Genomic DNA, 19,540 nt, shown 5'->3' on the forward strand with positions numbered 1-19,540 from the left:
ATAGCTTTTAATAGTTGTTATTAAGTCATAAATTCTAAACATGTGTTAATAGTTGTTAATAGCTGTGCTAATAGCAAGAGCTAATAAGCATGCTAATAGCTATTGTGAAGTGCTAATAGCTTTTCTAATAGTTGTTGTTAATAGTTGTTATGTTAATAATTGTAGTAATAAATATGGCACTTGTGTTTAAAGTTGTATTAATAGTTGATAACAGTTGCTAAATGTTCTCTACTATTTTTTTAGTGCCTTCACCTAGGAGGGTATCACTTGAAAGTGGCCCAACCAAGTCTGTTTGCAACCCACTCAAGAGCACACTTGAACCGGCAACCAATGTCGGTGACCCTTGGGATGTTGTTGTTGAAGGCTCTGCAATGGTTCAAAATGTTGCCAAAAATGTTGGTCTTGATAGCACATGTAACAAATGGTGGAACCTAACAGTTTTGTTGCTGGCAGGCAATAGCTATGTGATGCCTACATGCTGATGGATGTGTTAGTTTGTTAATAGTTTTAGATTTTTTGATAGTTGTTAAATGTTTCCTACTGTTTTGGTAGCATCTTCACGTGAGAGGTCACTTGATATTGGTACAGACCGACAGATACCAAGTAATGTGGATAAAGCATGTGGAGACACCTTGTAGGACTTCTTGAAGAAGGCAAAGCGATAGAAAGGCGGTGAAGGAAAGCAAGTGCCAAGGAGGGTCACACGTGCATCTCAGGGTGCATGTGATCCTGAGCATGTTGGTCGTGCTGATGGTGATCCATCGTTTTAAAGTATGCTTATGAAAACATTGAACGATGCATTGGTTTGTTGCAATTTTGACAGTTCAGTTTGTGTAATGTAAAATATTGTGCTTGGTGTCAAGTTTCTTGCCTAAAATGCCATGTTGTCTATGTGCATGAATTTTTGTCGACGAAGCATGTGAGGACACCTTGCAGGAAATCTTGACGTAGGCAAAGCAAAAGAAACCAAGTCGTGAGAAACCATCATCCAAGAGACTCAAGAAAGCTCATGCGCATGCACATAATCTAGCTGTGGAAGTATATAAGGAACACCTATTTGTGTGGAAAGTATGAAGAATACTATTGCTAAAGCGACAAAAGACCATTGATGGTGCTGACACTACTCCTGAGCGTGATGCTCCTAAAAGCCATACTGATGATGGTGATTTATTGTCCCAAAATATGCCTATGTAACTCTGTTTTGGCTAAGAGCCAAGGAAACATTGAATAATGTATTGGTCTTTTGACATTTGATGATTCTGAGTGCAACCATCGAGTTTTTCAAATTGTGCATACATCACGTTTTGTGCTTGAATTTGTACTTGCCTATGTAATATTTTGTGCTTAGTGTCGAGTTCTTTGCTTGATATGTGATGATGTGTGTGTAGTCATCCATAGAGAAATGAGCATGGATTTAGTATGCTTTCAACCTAAAAAAGCACAAGATGAGGCCCACGCTACGTAGCCCCTGCCACCCATATCTCGTGATAGGCTAAAGCGGCGAAAGGAGCTCAAGGACATGTACTATAAAAATCTAAGACATGTATTCCAATCTAGCTATTGTGCATGGATTTAGTATGCTTTCAACCTAAAAAAGCACAAGATGAGGCCCACGCTACGTAGCCCCTGCCACCCATATCTCGTGATAGGCTAAAGCGGCGAAAGGAGCTCAAGGACATGTACTATAAAAATCTAAGACATGTATTCCAATCTAGCTATTGTGCATGGGCTTTTCTAAATTGCAATAATCCAACATGGATGCTTGAAGCACCTGAGGAGAATTCGTCACCCTAGTCAGTCTCGAGGAGGATCCTCATGCTCTAATTCTTGACCTCAATGGTCTTCTCATTCATAAAGTGGATCTACAAGAAGAGTTGTTCTTCCCATCTTGGCATATTCGATATCAACAAATTCTGGTGCTAAATCCAAGGAGAATTTACTTCCTTGTACGCCCTTCTGTAAGCAAGTTTTTGTTGTGGGCTAGCAGGCACTTCAGAGTCTTCATTATGGAGCTCATGCATAGAAAAGAACTTGGTGAAGAGATTCTGTAGTTGCTTTCTAGGTCTATGTGGTGTTATTAATTACAGGCTTCATTGGGCAAGGTTCTTGTGATGTCTTGCAAGGCTGTCATTTGCACAAGAAACCTGTGTTTTTCAAGCATCTTGATGATTTTTGGGAGAGAAACAATCAATTTGATGAAGACAACACATTGCTTATCAATGATAGCATTTACAAGTGCTTGGATAATGTGCCTAGCACCTTTTGTATTGTACCAAAGTTTGGCTCCATGAGTGATTCATGGTGTGCACCATTTCTTACTTATAAGCTAGCCCCATGGTTGTGGAAGTACCTAAAAGCACTGTATAGAAGATCTTTTGTTGGATAGGTGATGTCTTTGGTGAATGTGGCAATGCAGAAGATTTGCAAGTTATCACAATTATTGAAGAACATGCCAAGAGAAATGGCCGTATAGCTCCTAGACCGAGCATGACATGCGGATGGCACACGATGACACTGCGGGGATGCTCAAGAAGAGAAAGAAACAACCACAATGGTCTGGAATACACCTTTCTACAAATGGCCAAGGATCTCGTGAACAAATTAGGGCTTCTATGGGGCTGTGTTTTGCTGGTGATTGTACTATGGTGTAACATTTTGATGTAATGTAACATATTCTCATCTCCTCTGTAATGGACACTTTCAAAGATATATAATGCAAAGCTTTTTTTGTGTTAATAGCTGTACTAGCTATGTTATGACTTGTTCAAAATTGTTAATAATTGCTAATAGATGTGTATAGGTGGGTTGATAAGTGTTGAGATATTGAGCTCATCTAGTGAGGCAGTGGGGACACTGATGACCTGCCTGGGGGATAGGCCCCACACTTACACCATTGGCATGGTTGGTGAGATCATGGGTGATATGCGGCCAGTGGGATGACACGCTGTGTGACAGCCATTCTAAAGACTGGCATAGTTATAGCGCCAGCTCATTTAGTTGCGTTCATACTATAGAGAACCCTAGTATGTATTTGGTTGAGTACCTTTTCATATTGTGTGTACTCTTATCTTTGTATATGGTGTGTTGAGTGTTGTGTGAAGAAGAAGAAGATTTTCAGCCTCTCACCTTGTGTGCTCTCTTTTAGGGTTTTGTGAGTGTGTGTGTGCTTGCAAGAGCTCAAGCTCTCTTCTCCCCTGCATCTTTTCAATAAGTACTTTTAATTGAAAATATTTGTTCACCAATTGATTGACACTTTTGAATGCTAGACTGAAATCAAAATGTAAATTATATTTAATAACCAAATATGAGTTTATAGCTCCCATGGCATGCTATTGTATACAGATTAAAAGACCTCGGGTGTGATCATATACAATCCCGTGGCACCTTGAACAGGTGTCATAGGAATTTTAATACATCTAACAAGATGGGAGTATATGTAGACCATAGGCTTTCTACTCAATAGCTTGTAACAGGATTCATCTAGCTTCTTATAAAAGAGTCCCTTCAAAATGTAGGAACTCGCTTCAATTTCATTTCCTCAACTATCCTCCTCATCTACTTTGAGTTGCTCCTTTGTACTTGTGCACTTGATCAAGTAGAAGTCCACGCCTTCTTCATTGCCCTCCTCAGCATTGACAGCAAAGTTATCTCCTACTTGGAGTGCATCGCTTAGTGCTTCATAATGCCCTCATATGTAGGCTCATCAAATTCTTCATCACAGTTTCCACCGTCAGTTGGAGTTATCTTATGGTAGCTCTAGCTTGTCACGTGTTTTGTGACTGCATCTTCTCCATTGATCATGCATTCTTGCACTACAGTAACGAGACAGTTGTCTATATGAAAGTGTGGAGCCATCTTGTTTTGAGTAGCCACGAATACAATGCAATGAGTGTGCCTTAGGGAAAGCTTGACAGTCCCATCGAATCTCTCGATGCACATCTCCCACCTTGACCTCCCAAAATATACGTTCTACGTGCCTATTCTTTGGAAGGGTAGTGTGTAATGGATCCATTGGATAAGTGTTGACAAAGCAATTATAGGACATTTGCTACACATTTCAACTTAGCTCCATTGTCCTTCAATTGCTCATGTGTTAAAGCCCTCTTCACAACTCACCTGCCCCATCATGTTCTCCCTTACCACCATGACCACTACCAAAAAAGTTCCATACCATTATTTTTCCTATTAACTTAGCATATCTCCCAACAAAATAGAAGGGCCTCTTTGCCTTGAATTGAGATGTAGCCCCATTAGACCAAACCCAATGTTGGTTGACATCCAAGTCTTTGTCCTTCAATCATTGCCAATGAATCATGAAGCAATGTTGAACAAACAGGGTGTCATGCTTTTTATCGTCAGAAATAAGGAAGTGTATAGTCTTTCTCACCTCATCTCCAACACGATAGTAGGTAATGTGCACAAAAATGGTGACTTGATTGGAGTACCAATGCATGGATTGGATTTCATTTTGTTCCTTGAAGGAGTAATTTTTAGCAAAGTCCACGACTGAAACAACTACATCATCTAGAAAATGCATAATGCACTCCTTTATCTATTCAGCCTGCCATCGATACATGAAGTCATGTTTGATGAAATTTTGAAGGTAGCTCTTAAACAACTGCAATAGATCAATGCAACTCATCTCCTTGCATACAAGGTACCTTCCTTTTTTCTTCTTTCCACCTTCAGAAGTGCTTGTTTCCACATCCTCAAATACTCTAACTGCGATGGTTTTTGTTGAGATATCATAGGTGATATGCGGCCAGTGGGATGACAGGCTGTGTGACAGCCATTCTAGAGACTGGCATAGTTATAGCGCCAGCTCATTTAGTTGGGTTCACACTATAGAGAACCCTAGTATGTATTTGGTTGAGTACCTTTTCATATTGTGTGTACTCTTATCTTTGTATATGGTGTGTTGAGTGTTGTGTGAAGAAGAAGAAGATTTTCAGTCTCTCACCTTGTGTGTTCTCTTTTAGGGTTTTGTGAGTGTGTGTGTGCTTGCAAGAGCTCAAGCTCTCTTCTCCCTTGTATCTTTTCATGGTATCAGAGCCTGGTTCATGCTAAAGGCTGAGCTGCAAGCAAGAGAAGCACATGAAGTGGTATGAGGGTAAGAGCTTCATCTACTCTTCCCTATTTGTGTTGGCGAGACTACACCCTTGTCGGGAGCTCTACAGGAGGCACCGGCAAACGATCTCTGATTGAGGAGCTTTCTTCGCGGGAGTAAAGCTAAAGGGCAACTATACTGTCCTATCGAATATCGGACATAAATTTTTTAAGCTGAAAGCGCGTTTCGTGTACGTTAGGACCTCCATTTTTCGAAAAGCAGGCGATTTCGAGCACTGCGGGTAAGTCATCGATTCTATGTAGAAATCTGTTTTAAGAACTGCAGGAAGACAGATTAGTTGTGCAAACATTGTGTGTGCTGCAAGGAGGTCAAACAGTTGCCATTGGGTGTATGTATGCACATTGAGGCCAGTGGGGTTGTTGTGACATTTGAGTGTAGTACGGTACCGCTATAGAAAATGCAGTAGTTTGTACAGGACAAACTAGAGTGCTGTTTCTGGTAAATTTGTGTGTCTGGCAAGATGTCAAATGATGGCATAAACCAGATTGTTGCTAAGAAGCTTGACAAGAACAACTTCCATGCTTGGAGGTTCAGGTTGACAAATTTCCTGATGGGAAAGGGTTACTGGGACTACATAGAAGGTGAGCATGAAGAGGCACGCGAGATACCGGAGATCAATCCGATTGTTGCAGATGTGAAAGAGTTCAAGGATTAAAACCAAGGAGCCAGAAAAGTTATGTATTGACTCTCTACCAGTATACAGGACACCATGATTGGGCACATACAGGATGCCAAGTCCCCAAGGAGGCGTGGGACACCTTGGTAAAACTCTATGAAACCGAAGAATGAACTTTATACTGTGGAGAAAAAGAGTATGTCTGTGAATGACTATGCATTGAAGATCAAGGGTATTGTAGAATCCCTTGCATCTATTGGCGTTTCAGGTTTCAGTAGATGATGATGATAAGGTGGAAGTCTATCTACGTGGTCTCGCGCCACAATACAAGGCGTTCAAGACGTCTATTCAGACTTGGAAAAACATTCCAAATTTCACAGATTTGGTGTCTATGTTGATTATAGAAGAGAAGAGCTTGGGTGAAGACCAACAGTCTTCACAAAACAAAAACAGTTCAGAGCAACAGGCCTTCTACACAAGTTCAGGAAGAGGACGAGGTAGAGGAGGCCGTGGACGCGGCCAAGGAGGTGGCCGAACAGGTAATCAGAATTATGGCTAGCAGCAGCAACAACAACAGTCCCAGAATTCACAAAAACAATAACATGCAGGTGGAAGAGGCCAATTTAGAGGTAGGGGGAGTCAAAGAGGTCATGAAAATTGGCAAAGGCAGTATAATGATACACGTGGATGCTTTTATTGTGGTAAACTTGGACATGTGCAGGCAGATTGTTATATAAGAAGTAGGTTGACATGCAAAATGGAAAATTGCAGCAAAACAACTATGCATCCTCGAGTAGAAACAATGAGGATAATGAAAGGTTTGTTTGTTATGCAGCATGTCGTTAATGCCATGTCTGAAAATGTTGAAGTAGCACATAAAGATGATGTATGGTACGTTGATTTCAGGTGCTTTGAACCACATGACAAGTCATGGGGAGTGGTTTCAAAGAGATGAAAAACCTTGAAAGATCAGGTTTTGTGAAAACAGGGGATGACACTGCTCATCCAATTGCCCATGCTCATCCAATTGCCCATGTTGGAGATGTGCCATTGTCTATGCAAGATGACAAAGTGAAGTACCTTGCAAATGTACTTCATGTTCCAAACATAACAAAGAATCTGGTTTCAGTTGGCCAGATGATTGAGCAGGGTTTGCAGGTTCGGTTTAACCCTGATGGTTGTTATGTTGAAGACTTTAAAGACAAGTGCAGGTTGGTTGCAAAAGGCAAGAGAGTGGGCAGAATATTTACATTGAATGTAAACATGCCTGAAGTGAGTGTTGCGATATTTGCAAATGGTTCAAGAATTGTTACAGACATAGACATTTGGCATAAAAGAATTGGACATGTGAATGTGCAGAGAATGAAGTCTATGTAGACTAAAGGAATTGTGACAGGGCTGCCAAAGTTTAAAGTTGAAGGTATGCAGAAAATATGTGAAGCATGCCAATTTGGAAAGCAAACAAAGCATGTATTTCCACGTGACAGAAATGTGAGCAGAAATGCACTAGATGTTGTGCATTCAGATGTATGGGGTCCTACGAAGACCATGTCTATGGGAGGCTGCAGGTATTATGTGACATTTATTGATGACCACACAAGGAAAGTGTGGGTATACTTCATGAAGGAGAAGAGTGAGGTGTTCACTCATTTTTAGAATTTCATAGTTATGGTTGAAAAGCAAACAGAGAAACATGTAAAGTGCCTAAGGTCAAATGGAGGAGGAGAGTACTTTGCAATTGCCTAAAGGCAAGAAAGCCATTGGATGTAAGTGGGTGTACACAAAGTAAAACATAACAGTGATGGAAGCATAAGCAAGTGCAAGGCTAGATTGGTAGCCAAAGGATATGCGCTGACATATGGCATTGATTATGAGGAAACTTTCAGCCCAGTTGCCAAGATGACAACAGTGAGAGTTGTGATAGCAGCAGTGGCTATGTCAAAGCAATGGTCTTTACATCAGATGGATGTAAAGAATGCATTCTTGAATGGGGATTTGCAGGAAGAGGTGTATATGTTGCAGCCACTTGGTTATGAGGATGTGAGTCACCTTGAGCATGTTTGCAGGTTGAAGAAAGCCTTGTATGGCTTAAAACAAGCACCAAGAGCATGGTCTGACAAGATTTCTGAATCACTACTGGCTTTCATGTAGCCAATGCAGATTTCTCGCTATATGTGAGACACAGTGATAGAGGGGTTGTGCTTGTTGTCATCTATGTAGATGACCTGATCATTATGGGGGACCATGATGCAGAGATCTTTGATGTAAAGATCTTGCTTAGACAGAAGTTTGAGATGAAGGATCTGGGGGAGCTCAGATATTTCTTGGGCATTGAGGTGATTAGGTCACCACATGGTATTGGATTACTGCAGAGATAGTATGGCTTGGACATGTTGTCCAAGTGTGGTATGACAGGCTGTAAGCCTATCTCAGTGCCATTGGATCAGAATGGCAAGTTGAGTGCAAATTCAGGAGAGATTTTGGAGGATCCTACTATGTATAGGTGCATAGTAGGAAGCTTGATCTACATGATCACCAGGCCATATTTGAGCTATTCTGTTGGGTTGGTGAGTGAGTTTATGCAGGTTCCTCGGAAGCCGCATTTGGATGCATTGAGACGCATACTAAGGTATGTGAGGTCTACTTAGCATTGTGGACTATTTTATGAAACTGGGACAGAGATATGTGTACATGGGTACACAGATGCTGATTGGGCTAGTAGTATCTCAGATAGAAGATCTACTAGTGGCTTCATGTTTTCTTTGGGGAGTGCTCCTGTGACTTGGAGCAGCAAAAAGCAGCCTACGGTTGCTCTATCTAGTACAGAGGCCAAGTACAAAGGTGCTACTATGGCAGCATCTGAGGTAGCTTGATTGAGAAAACTACTTGTTGCAGGTTTGGGTTTATTAGTGGATAGACAAGTTGTCATTTTCTGTGACAACATTAGCAGTATACAATTGGCCTATACAATTGGCCACCAGCAACCCAGTTTTTCATGCTCGTACGAAGCATATAGAGGTCCACTACCATTTTGTCAGCAGAGAGAAGGTTTTGGCAGGAGACGTTGACCTTGTTTATGTCAGCACACAGGATCAGGTCGCTGACATCTTCACCAAAGCATTGTGTACAAAGAAGCTCCGCAGATTTAGGGCTTTGCTTAGTGTACATGAGATGGAGTTGAGCTTGAGGGGGAGTGTTGAGATATCGAGCTCATCTAGTGAGGCGGTGGACACTGATGACCTGCCTGGGGGATAGGCCCCACACTTACACCACTGGCATGGTTGGTGAGATCATGGGTGATATAGAGCCAGTGGGATGACAGGCTATGTGATAGCCATTCTAGAGATTGGCATAGTTATAGCGCCAGCTCATTTAGTTGGGTTCATAGAGAACCCTAGTATGTATTTGGTTGAGTACCTTTTCATATTGTGTGTACTCTTATCTTTGTATATGGTGTGTTGAGTGTTGTGTGAAGAAGAAGAAGATTTTCAGCTTCACCTTGTGTGTTCTCTTTTAGGGTTTTGTGAGTGTGTGTGTGCTTGCAAGAGCTCAAGCTCTCTTCTCCCCTGCATCTTTTCAGTTTTTGCATCTTCAAATAGCTCACGTGGGCAACATTTTAGTTGCTATGCTCCACACTTCGTACATTCACCTATGAGACATTTTACTGCATGGTAGGTAGACACATCTTGCCTAGGGCACAAGACAGAATCTATAACCTTTGAAATGCTCTTCACAGCGTGTTTAGATACAAAACATTGACATGGTAGTGATGAATCCATGCACATCGTGCATGTACATTTGCACAACCCACCATGCATTCCGAAGGCCTGCTGACTACGTATATGATTGATAGCATCCTTTAAAAATAAAATTTTCACATGGTAGATACAACAACATGATAACCTCTCCTTGAGTTTTCGGACAAAGTATGCATCAAAAGCATGAAGCTGGATTGTGACATTGGGAAAAGCATCCTTGAAACGTTGGAAGGGCTCAATCTATAATCCAAAACATAGAAAGCATGTAAGCCACCTATAAACATATTAATAACTATTAAGCCACCTATATAGCGCTATTAACAACTATAAGGTAGCCATTACAAAGTTATTAGACAGCTATTAAATTGCTACTAGAATCTAATCTAATAGTTAGCTATCAATAAGCTAGTAGAGAGCTATTGGGTGGCAGACAATTATCAGTAAGCTATTAGGAGGCTGTCTCTATGCTATCAATAGCTACTATTAGGTAGCTATCAATAGATACTAGGTAGCTATCAATAGCTATTAGGTAGCTATAAAATAGCTAATAAATAACTATAAGGTAGATATTATATAGTTGACAGCTATTAAATTGCTATTATAATGCTATCAATGAGCTAGCAACAGCTATTGGGTGGTTATTAAACATTAAACAACTATGAGTAAGCTATCAGGAGGCTGTGTCGACTAGATTTTAGGTACCTAATAGCTGTCTATAGCTATTAGCAATGACCAACTACTAGTAGTCAGATATAAGATAGATAGCTATTAGATATAATTCTATTAGGTAGCTATGAACAACTACTATTAGTTAGCTATCAATAGATATTAGGTAGCTATCAACAGCTATTAAAACTAGAAGATAAATAGCTATTTGATAGATATTAGGTAGCTATCAACAGCTATTAAAACTAGAAGATAAATAGCTATTCGATATCATTCTATGAGACATAGAGCTATTAGTAAGCTATTACACTACTATTACACAACTAGTAGATATATAGAGCTGTTAGCTATTAGAGGCACATCTATTAATTAGTTACACAACATATAATAAATAGCTACTAGCTATATACAGGTATTGGATAGCTATCAGGTAGTATAAGTTAAGTGCACAACTATAATTAAACTAACGTTGCTATTAGATTCATATTTACTAAATAGATACTAGTTAAAATAGCTAGTTATTTATTAGATATCTAAAAGATATAAAGCTATTAGACAACTATTACGTATATGTTAGGTGGGCATGTATTAATCAAGTCTTAGTTAGCTACACACTCTAACTGTTAAGTAGCTATTGTCTATCTATTAACTAGCATAGCTAGTTACTTAGTAGATAGGCTTCAGATATATACAACTATGGGAAAGCTATTAGGTAAATATTAGATGCACATTTATTAAACAACTATTATGCATACCTGTGATACATCTAGTAGATGAATTGGGTGCTCAATGTAGTTCTTTCAACCAATTCTTTTTTGATATATGTCCTTTTTGTTAGAGGACACACAAGTCTCAGTTATCCAAAAAGTGACACCAGCTCCTTTACCTCATCAGGTATGCGACTTCTTGGTTGTTTCCTATGACATGTGGAGAAATATAACATGGAGTTGTCATTTTCAAGTTCTAGTCAAGATTTTGCCACATAAAAGTTCCTTCTATCAATGGATAGTAGTTTAGAGACATCAGTGACTTTGAGGCTAGCTGACTCCTCTGATTCTTTTGAGTTTAAGAGCATCATTATGGCATACCTTTTGAGGAATAATTCATCCCAGACCATGGCTTCTTCAAACTTTGGAGCGTGTTGCGAATATTTGCTACTATGAGCACTGTGTTTGAACATCGTACTGGTGCCTTGGAGCTATGTCTTGCAAATCTTTTAATGACAGATGAAGGATTAGTTGATTGAAGATGTCTTTCTTAGTGGCCATGTCCATTCCATTTGTTCACTGATGAAAATACCACACAATCTCTTTGGAAATTTCTGATATTCTTTTGCCATCAACTGTCTCTACATGGTCCCAGTTTCTTGCTTTCTCTCCTTTTCTTTTGTTTCTAGCTCTTTGTTTTCTTTTGCGTTTTGTTTCATATTCCCTAATTAACTTACGTTCCCGAGATGGGAGTGCATTAACCTGTAACATATAAACTTATGTTAAATCCCCACTTTTGATTTGCAGAGAGAGAGAGAGAGAGAGAGAGAGAGAGAGAGAGAGAGAGAGAGAGAGAGAGAGAGAGAGAGAGATCAGTGTTCAGACCTGCAAAGTTTCAACCTCTTCCAAATCTTGTAGTTCCACCATGTTTCTCTTTTGTGTATTCAGCTAGACAGAGAAAGAGAGTATTCAGCCATGTGTGTGTGTGTGTGTGTGTGTGTGAGAGAGAGAGAGAGAGAGAGAGAGAGAGAGAGAGAGAGATGGAGGTAGAGGGGGAGAAAGAGAGAGAGAAATGCAAGCTTTGTTTGTGTGTGGGCACACGAGCATGAGAGAGAGAGAGAGAGGGAGAGAAAGAGAAACAAAAAGAAACTCCAGCCTGTTATGTGGGAGAAGGGAATCATGAATTGTAAAATGTAAAAGTTTGAATAAACTCCAACCCGTGAGACGTGGGAGAAGGGAATCATGAAGGTTTGAATTGTAAAACCTAAAAGTTAGAATTGTGAGGTCTTTTTCGTAGAGTAAAATGGATTTCTTGAAATCTAGCTTTACACCTTTCAAAGAGCTAGTTTACTACCCAAATAGCATTGTCCGGGACACAATTTTTTTGTACACATATTCATTCTTCCACCCATGGCTAAGCTTCCCTCTTTCGCTAAGTAAGGTTCATGAGCCTCCAAAATGTGCTGCAAAGTAAGATCTACATCGTAAGTACTTTAATACTTTAAGAAAAAAAATACACTTTTAGATATAGTTTTATATAAATTTGAAAAAACTCTTACCTTGTAGTGGTTGGGTGATACTCCTATGACCCCAAGCTTCTACCATTAATTTGTAAAAGTTTCTAACAACACACTTGAAATTTAGTGCATCATCCCTTGTAAATGGCATCTTTTGCAAAAGAATTACCAACTAGTCAAGTGCAACCCATACATTCGCCTTTGCTATCCTAGCTCCATTACTCCTGTCTCACAAGAACAACTATATGCAACCTTTTCTATGCATTGCACTTCTTTGGCCGCTTCACCAATAAGTCTCCCTTTTCATTTCATGGTGGAGAAATAAACTCTCGCCTTTACACCACCAAATCATGGCTTGCAAGAAGGTAAGTTTCTACTTGCCCTTGATATCTTTTCATCCTTTTCAATTTCCACTTAACCTCTATATATCCAAATGTCTAGCAAAACCTCTTCTACTTTCTTACACGTCTCTTGAGCATCACTCTATTTGCATCCTAAAGGAAAAACACATGTACTTTTATACCAACTTTTACCATAGCATGTAAAGTGAATCCTTATTAAGGGTATCTTTAGAATAGGATCCCACTTTGGCTCCAAGTAGATTGTTTTTCCCTCATGTATTGGTCATGAGCTGGGGCGCTCTCCTTTCTTGTCTTTGGAATCCAATTTTTATTTCCATGCTTTGACTTTTTTCTAGATTTCATGCAATACATGCATAAAATTTCTACATTAAATCCACATGACACACCAAACAGCATTTTTAGAGCTGTCAAACATTGCATTCACACCAAATTTATCTACTTTTAGAACTTCCCCCCTTGTCTGACACTCAACCATATTTGGTATACTTGTGGAATTAAAGAAAATCTTTAATATTTCATGTTCTTCTTTTGGGGCTTCAAAAGCAGTAAGCCACCCTATCTCATTTTTTGATTGAACACTGAAATAATCTTAATGCTCCTTTGTGATGTCCAAACTCAGGCTCTATTTATCAAGGTCAAGGTAACCCTCTCTAACTTATGTCCTTTGATAATATCACACTCGTAAAGTTTAAATGCAAACTTTAGCATACATTCTTGAACTGTCATGTTATAGAACTTAACCATAGCACTTTTCACCTTACATATATCTAACACAAAATTGTTGAATTTCATTAGGTTAAATATAATCTTTAACTTACAATTATATGTATGGCGTAGATGCATAGGCTCATCAATGAGCTCCATAACCTTACCATTCATTGTCATGCTTATCCTACATAATATGGTTTTGGGAGAGGTAAATTTCTTTTTTTCTTCATAACCCTCATAAATCCCTTGTCTACTTGCTTATAAATAGCAGTATATGCTCCTGAGGTGATCCAAGCTTTATCACATATTCCTTGGACATCATTGTTGTGAATGTCTTACTCACTTCAAGCATCTTATCTCTTATTATGTCTTTTGACATTGCTTTAAACTTCTTATCTCTTGGACTGTGGATCTTACCATGTCCTTTGAGAGCACTCTAGTAAGTGAGCTATCCATGTCATCATTTTTTGCTACAAGGAGGTGTTGGATATTCTTACAAGATTCGTCACTCCCATTGTCCATCTCCATCTCATCATTTTCTACCAAGAAATTGGATATTTTTACAAGCCCTGATTCATCACTTCCATTGTCCATCTCATCATTTTCTACTAAGTAATTGAATATTCTTACAAGCCTTGATTCATCACTTCCATTGTCCCCTAACCTAAATTCATATTACAAAGTTAATAGTATTTCAAAACACTAAAAAAGCTAGATTATATAAATTGCTCAAATCTTGCACATTTAAGATAGTTAAAATATGTCAATAGCATCAAAAGTTAGATTTCACCCTAGACTTAGTTAGGCTACATAATAAATTGATGAATCTATTATAATATTAGTAAGATATGGTCCCAAAGAGTGAACAAAAGAGAGAGAGTCAAAATTTTAATATTTTTTTCTCTCTCTTATCTACATGGAAGAGAGAGAAAGCTCTTAGATGGCCCTTTTTTGGTGCAAGTTTTTCCTAATGTTTTTTGTATGGTAAAATTAATAATCAGATCTTCATATTTGGTGGGTAAATAGTTCCTCTTATCCCAGATTACATAGTGGATAGGATAGTTCATTTGTAGGGATCATCCAATAAATCCAGGACTAAACCCATGGCTACTACACTTGCACTAGTGTGAATGTGAAAGATGATACACTAATTAGGAGTGATTAGCATTGATGCATGTACTGATAGATTCTTGAGGGTGGCAAAGGCTCTCTCTTGGTTAGGGTCCCTCTCATGAGGCGAGTGAGGGACCAACATATATCAAGATACATGGAGGAGGATCAACATACATGGAGGAGGTGATGAGACTGAGGGGACCAACATATATCTACATGAGAAAAAACCTACATACGTTAATAGCCAAGGCACCCTAAGACTTCATACATGACCTTAGAACTAGCAAGGGGTGTCAAGAAAAGAATTACCACAATCTTCTCATGGTCATGGCCTTGGAACTAGCAAGGGGTGGCAAGGAAACAATAACCATAGTCTTCTCATGGTTATGAGAGAGACCATAAACCAAGATGATGTGTCCCAAAAGGGCACCATGTGACCAAAAAGTGACACTTGAAGGGATTGAGTCAAAGTTAAATGGTCTTATATTTAATAAAAACCAAGATGAGATGGTGAAGGTGAACCTATAGCGCCCACTCCTTTTTAGGGAGCGGGACTCAGACATCTAGCCGTGGGGCGGCCTTCCACAAACCAAGCTTCATGACACAGCTCCACTGGCCCATCTTGCGTGCATTTTCCTTGTGGGTCTCATCGATCACTTGCCTTCATGCCCAGCTTGGCTCCCACGGCCTAGGCTCGGGACTTGCCTTCCATCCATGATCCGCTAGCCCATCGGCACAGCGCATGGCTCGCCGGTCCACCGTTTCCACCGTTTTTGGTCCCGTTTCCATTTTTCGGCCCAATCGCCGTCAAGGTGGGGAGGGCATTCCCCCGGGCACTCGGCACCTAGGAACCCCCATGGCAACCCGGGAGGCCTAACGTGCCTACCCGCCGATGCGTGAGTGCATTCTAGAGTGCCTAGCATGGGTCCATGCTATGTCGCTCCCTTGCACCTCCTCATCCCATAAAGATGCAATTTCCTTGGCGCGGGCTAGCATACCCCCAAGGCACCAAGGGACTTTGATAGTATTCCCACCTCACATAGTGCCCTTCTCCCCATTGAGTTAGAGAAATCATCCAAGAAAATGTGTAAAAACTCATGATGATACTCCTTAAAGATGTTAATTAGCTATGTACTAGAAGGAGGCTAGAGTGCCCTTTTTGCCATCAAAGTTAGAGAAATCATCCAAAAAATGTATAAGAACTAATGATGATACTTCTCAAAGATGTTTATTGTTGAGATATCGAGCTCAACTAGTGTTGTGGGGTGGACATTTATGACCTGTATGGGTGATACCTTCCACACATATGCCACTAGCATGGTGGTTGGTGAGATTATGCGATATGCCGCTAGTGGTTTACAAGATGTGTGATAGCCAATTTGGTGTTTTAGATTCATGTTATAGTTATAGTGCTAGCTCATGTAGTCAGGTTCACACTATGGAGACAAACCTTTGTATATTATACTACGAGAGTACTTTCTCTCTTAGAGTATGTTATAGTGGTAGGAGAGTACTTTCTCTTATAATATTTACTCTTATCTCTTTATGTTATTATTATAGAGAAGAGAAGAGAATAGAAGAAAATTTGGCAATCCATCTCTCTTATGTGCTTGTTTACTCGTGTGTGTGTGTGTGTGTGTGTGTGTGTGTGTGTGTATGTGTGTTAAAAACAAGGAGCTCAAGGTCATCCTCTCCCCCACATTATTCTCATGGTATTAGAGAACTAGTTCATGCAAAGAGCTTGAGAGATAAGAAAAGGAAGTGGTACATGAGTAAGGGTAATTCCATTTCTTTCCCTCTTTGATTTTGGAGTAATACCTTTGCGTAGTTATGAGAGCTTTTGAGAGCTACACACACAAACATGGAAATCATTATCTCAGATTAAGGCATCCTCTTGGGTAAAGGAGGAAGAAGAGCCTTGCGTGTGTAGTTATCTTTGTTAACTATAAATTTGTGTGTTTTGGTGCGATTTCATGCCCCAATCTGGCTTTACAAGTTTTTTGCACCACAATACTCTATGAAAGTGTCAATTTGATTGTGGATGTCCAATTTTCGATTTGGTGCAAAGTTGTTCAAAAATTTGGTCACAAAACAGTCTCTGTGTAAAGAATTTGAGATTTATAGGTTATTGGTGGATGTATATTCATGTGATTGTTCCATATATAGTTGTAGTATAACAAGTGTAAAGTACTACTCTGTTGGAGATTTTAAGTTTGGTGTAAAGTTGTCCAGAAATTTGGTTACAGAACAATCTCTTTGTAAAGAATCTAAGATTTGTAGGTTATTGGTGTGGATGATGTATATTTATGTGACTGTTCCATATACAGTTGCAATATAACACGTGTACGGTACTACTCGATTGGAGATTGTAAATTTAAGGTAAGTATAAAAGTATTCAAGTAGTCACTATTTGGTAAGTTGCTATATGTAATCATGTCTGACAGTCCATACCAAATTGTGAGCGAGAAGTATTTGTAATCACTATTTGGTAAGTCGCTATAGGTAATCATGTCTGACAGTCTATACCAGATTGTGAGCGAGAATCTCGACAAGAATAACTTCCAATAATGGAAGTTCAAGATAACAAATTCTCTTATGGAAGAAGGATATTGGGAGATTATTACACATGATAAAAAGGAGCCAGAGATTGTTAAAGAAAATCTTACCCCACTAACAATTGCAGGCATACAAAGCATGACATGAAAGATCAAAAAATGTGTTGTATTAGTTCTCAGTCAATGTGACAAACTCTATAATTATGCATATATAGGATACACAAACACTGTACAAAGGCTAAGGAGGTTGGGACACCTTAATGAAGATGTACAATACAAGCACTTAAGCTCAAAAGATGTAGCTAAAATAGGAGCCAAATAATGTGATTAGAGAGAAGTTGAGTATAAATAATTACTCAATGAAGTTAAGGGCTTGTAGATGCCAGTAGATGATGATGATATGGTATCGATGACCTTGAATGGTCTTGGTAAGAAATACAATCAGTTTCAGACCTCTATGGGAGTTGGAGAGAACTTTCTAGATTTTTTAGGAGCTAATTACTCTTCTCATCCATGAGGAGTTAAATATTGGGGGAGGTTCATTCTCCAAAAATTCACATGATCAGGCCTTTTACTTAGATACAGGTAGAGGTAGAGGTAGCTCATCATCTAAAGGCCAAGGCCAAGGTGGTTTTGGAAACATAAATCATGGGTAGAAACAACAACATAAACCTAATGTATAAATAGGAGGAAGAAGCCACTCTAGAGACAAGGAGAGCTAGAGAGGCCAGGATGGTTAGCAAAGAAATCAAAACACTAATAGCATGGAGTGCTATTACTATGGAGAACCAAGGCACATTGCAAAGGACTACTATAAAAAGTAAAATGATATCAAAAGTGAAAAGTTATAGTAAGGCAACTATGAATTATCAAGTAAGCAGGGTGATGACCAAAGTGAGCAGTTATTTGTGATGCAGCACATCCATGATAGGAGATGTGTTAGGATTGAGAGATATCTTGTATGTGGATTCTAGCTCTAATCACATGACTAGTCATGGTGAGTGGTTCATAGAGATATGCAAAAAATAAAAAAACCAGGATTTCTAAAAACATGTGATGATATTGTGCACCTTATTATGCATGTTGGTAAAGTATCATTACTTATGTAGGATGGAAAAATGTACTTAGCAGATGCATTTCATGTTCCTAATATTATAAAAAACTTGACTTTTGTTGGACAAATGGTTGAGCAAATGAAGTTCAATCCTCAAAGATGCTTTGTGAATGACTTCAAAAATCAGTGCTGCTTGGTTGTAAAGGGTAATATAAACGGTAGGATGTTTACTTTAGATGTTAACATGCATGAGGTGAAGGTAGCCATGTGTGTGCATGAGGTGAAGGTAGCCATGTGTGTGCATGGGACATGTATCACTATAGATATTGACATATGGCACAATGTCATTGGTCATGTGAATATACACAGTGAGACGACTAATGTCTATGCATGGGACATGTATCACTATAGATATTGACATATGGCACAATGTCATTGGTCATGTGAATATACACAGTGAAACAACTAATGTCTATGCAAGCCCAAAATATTATTGCAAGTTTTTACCGAAGTTTAAGGTTGATGGTATGTTGAAATAATTTGAAGCATGCCGGCTTGGTAAGTACGCCAAACATGATTTTTCACATAAAAAACACATCAGTGCAAAGCCATTGGATGTTATACATTCTGATATACGGGGACCAACCAAGACTATATAGCAATTACAGGTTGCAGAAACTATATTAAATTCATTGATGATCACACTAGGAAATTATGGGTTTACTTCATGGAGGAGAAAAGTGAGGTGTTTGCTCACTTTTAGATATTTAAAGTCTTGATGGTGAGAAGGAAAAGGTATACAAATGCAATGCCTAAGATCGAATGGTGGGGGATAATATTTCTCCATAAGTTTAGTGATTGTTGGAGTGGAGATCAATGTAGCAACACATAGATGTAAAAAGCAAGGCAAGATAGATGGAAGAACAACACTCAATGTAGATTGATGAGAATGAGTGAAGAATAAGTGAAGTGATATGATAAGATCACTCACACACTTATAAGAGTGCATACATATGCTCGGGAAAAAAAACCTCCTAAAGAGGAAAAAAGTGGCCCGGTCCATTATTAGCCTACATCCACACATCATTACCATATAAATGCTATAAATCCCCCCTATAGTGATGATATAAACATGTACAAGGATCATGTGGCTGATCAATTCCCATATGGCAATAAGCCTAAAACTTTACGAAAAGCTTGGTTGTGAGAGAGTCTTCATGGATATATCTACCACATTATCATGTGTAGAGGCATAAGCCAGGTTAATCTCTCCTGCACTAAGCCAGGTTAATCTCTCCTGCACTGAGCCTCTTCCTAACATAATGATAATGTACCTCAATGTGCTTTGTGTGAGCA

The 19,540-nt window shown here is 39.2% G+C and overlaps 1 pseudogene; it reads right to left on the minus strand.

The window, feature by feature from the left end:
* Window positions 1-263: 263 nt before the first annotated feature.
* On the minus strand, window positions 264-11,442 carry LOC147609945 (uncharacterized; annotated as a pseudogene).
* Between the last annotated feature and the right edge of the window lie 8,098 nt (window positions 11,443-19,540).

The sequence above is a fragment of the Cibotium barometz genome, chromosome 50 (genome assembly GCF_041138505.1).
Source record: "Cibotium barometz isolate CiBa-2024 chromosome 50, ASM4113850v1, whole genome shotgun sequence".
NCBI classification, from domain to species: Eukaryota; Viridiplantae; Streptophyta; class Polypodiopsida; order Cyatheales; family Cibotiaceae; genus Cibotium; species Cibotium barometz.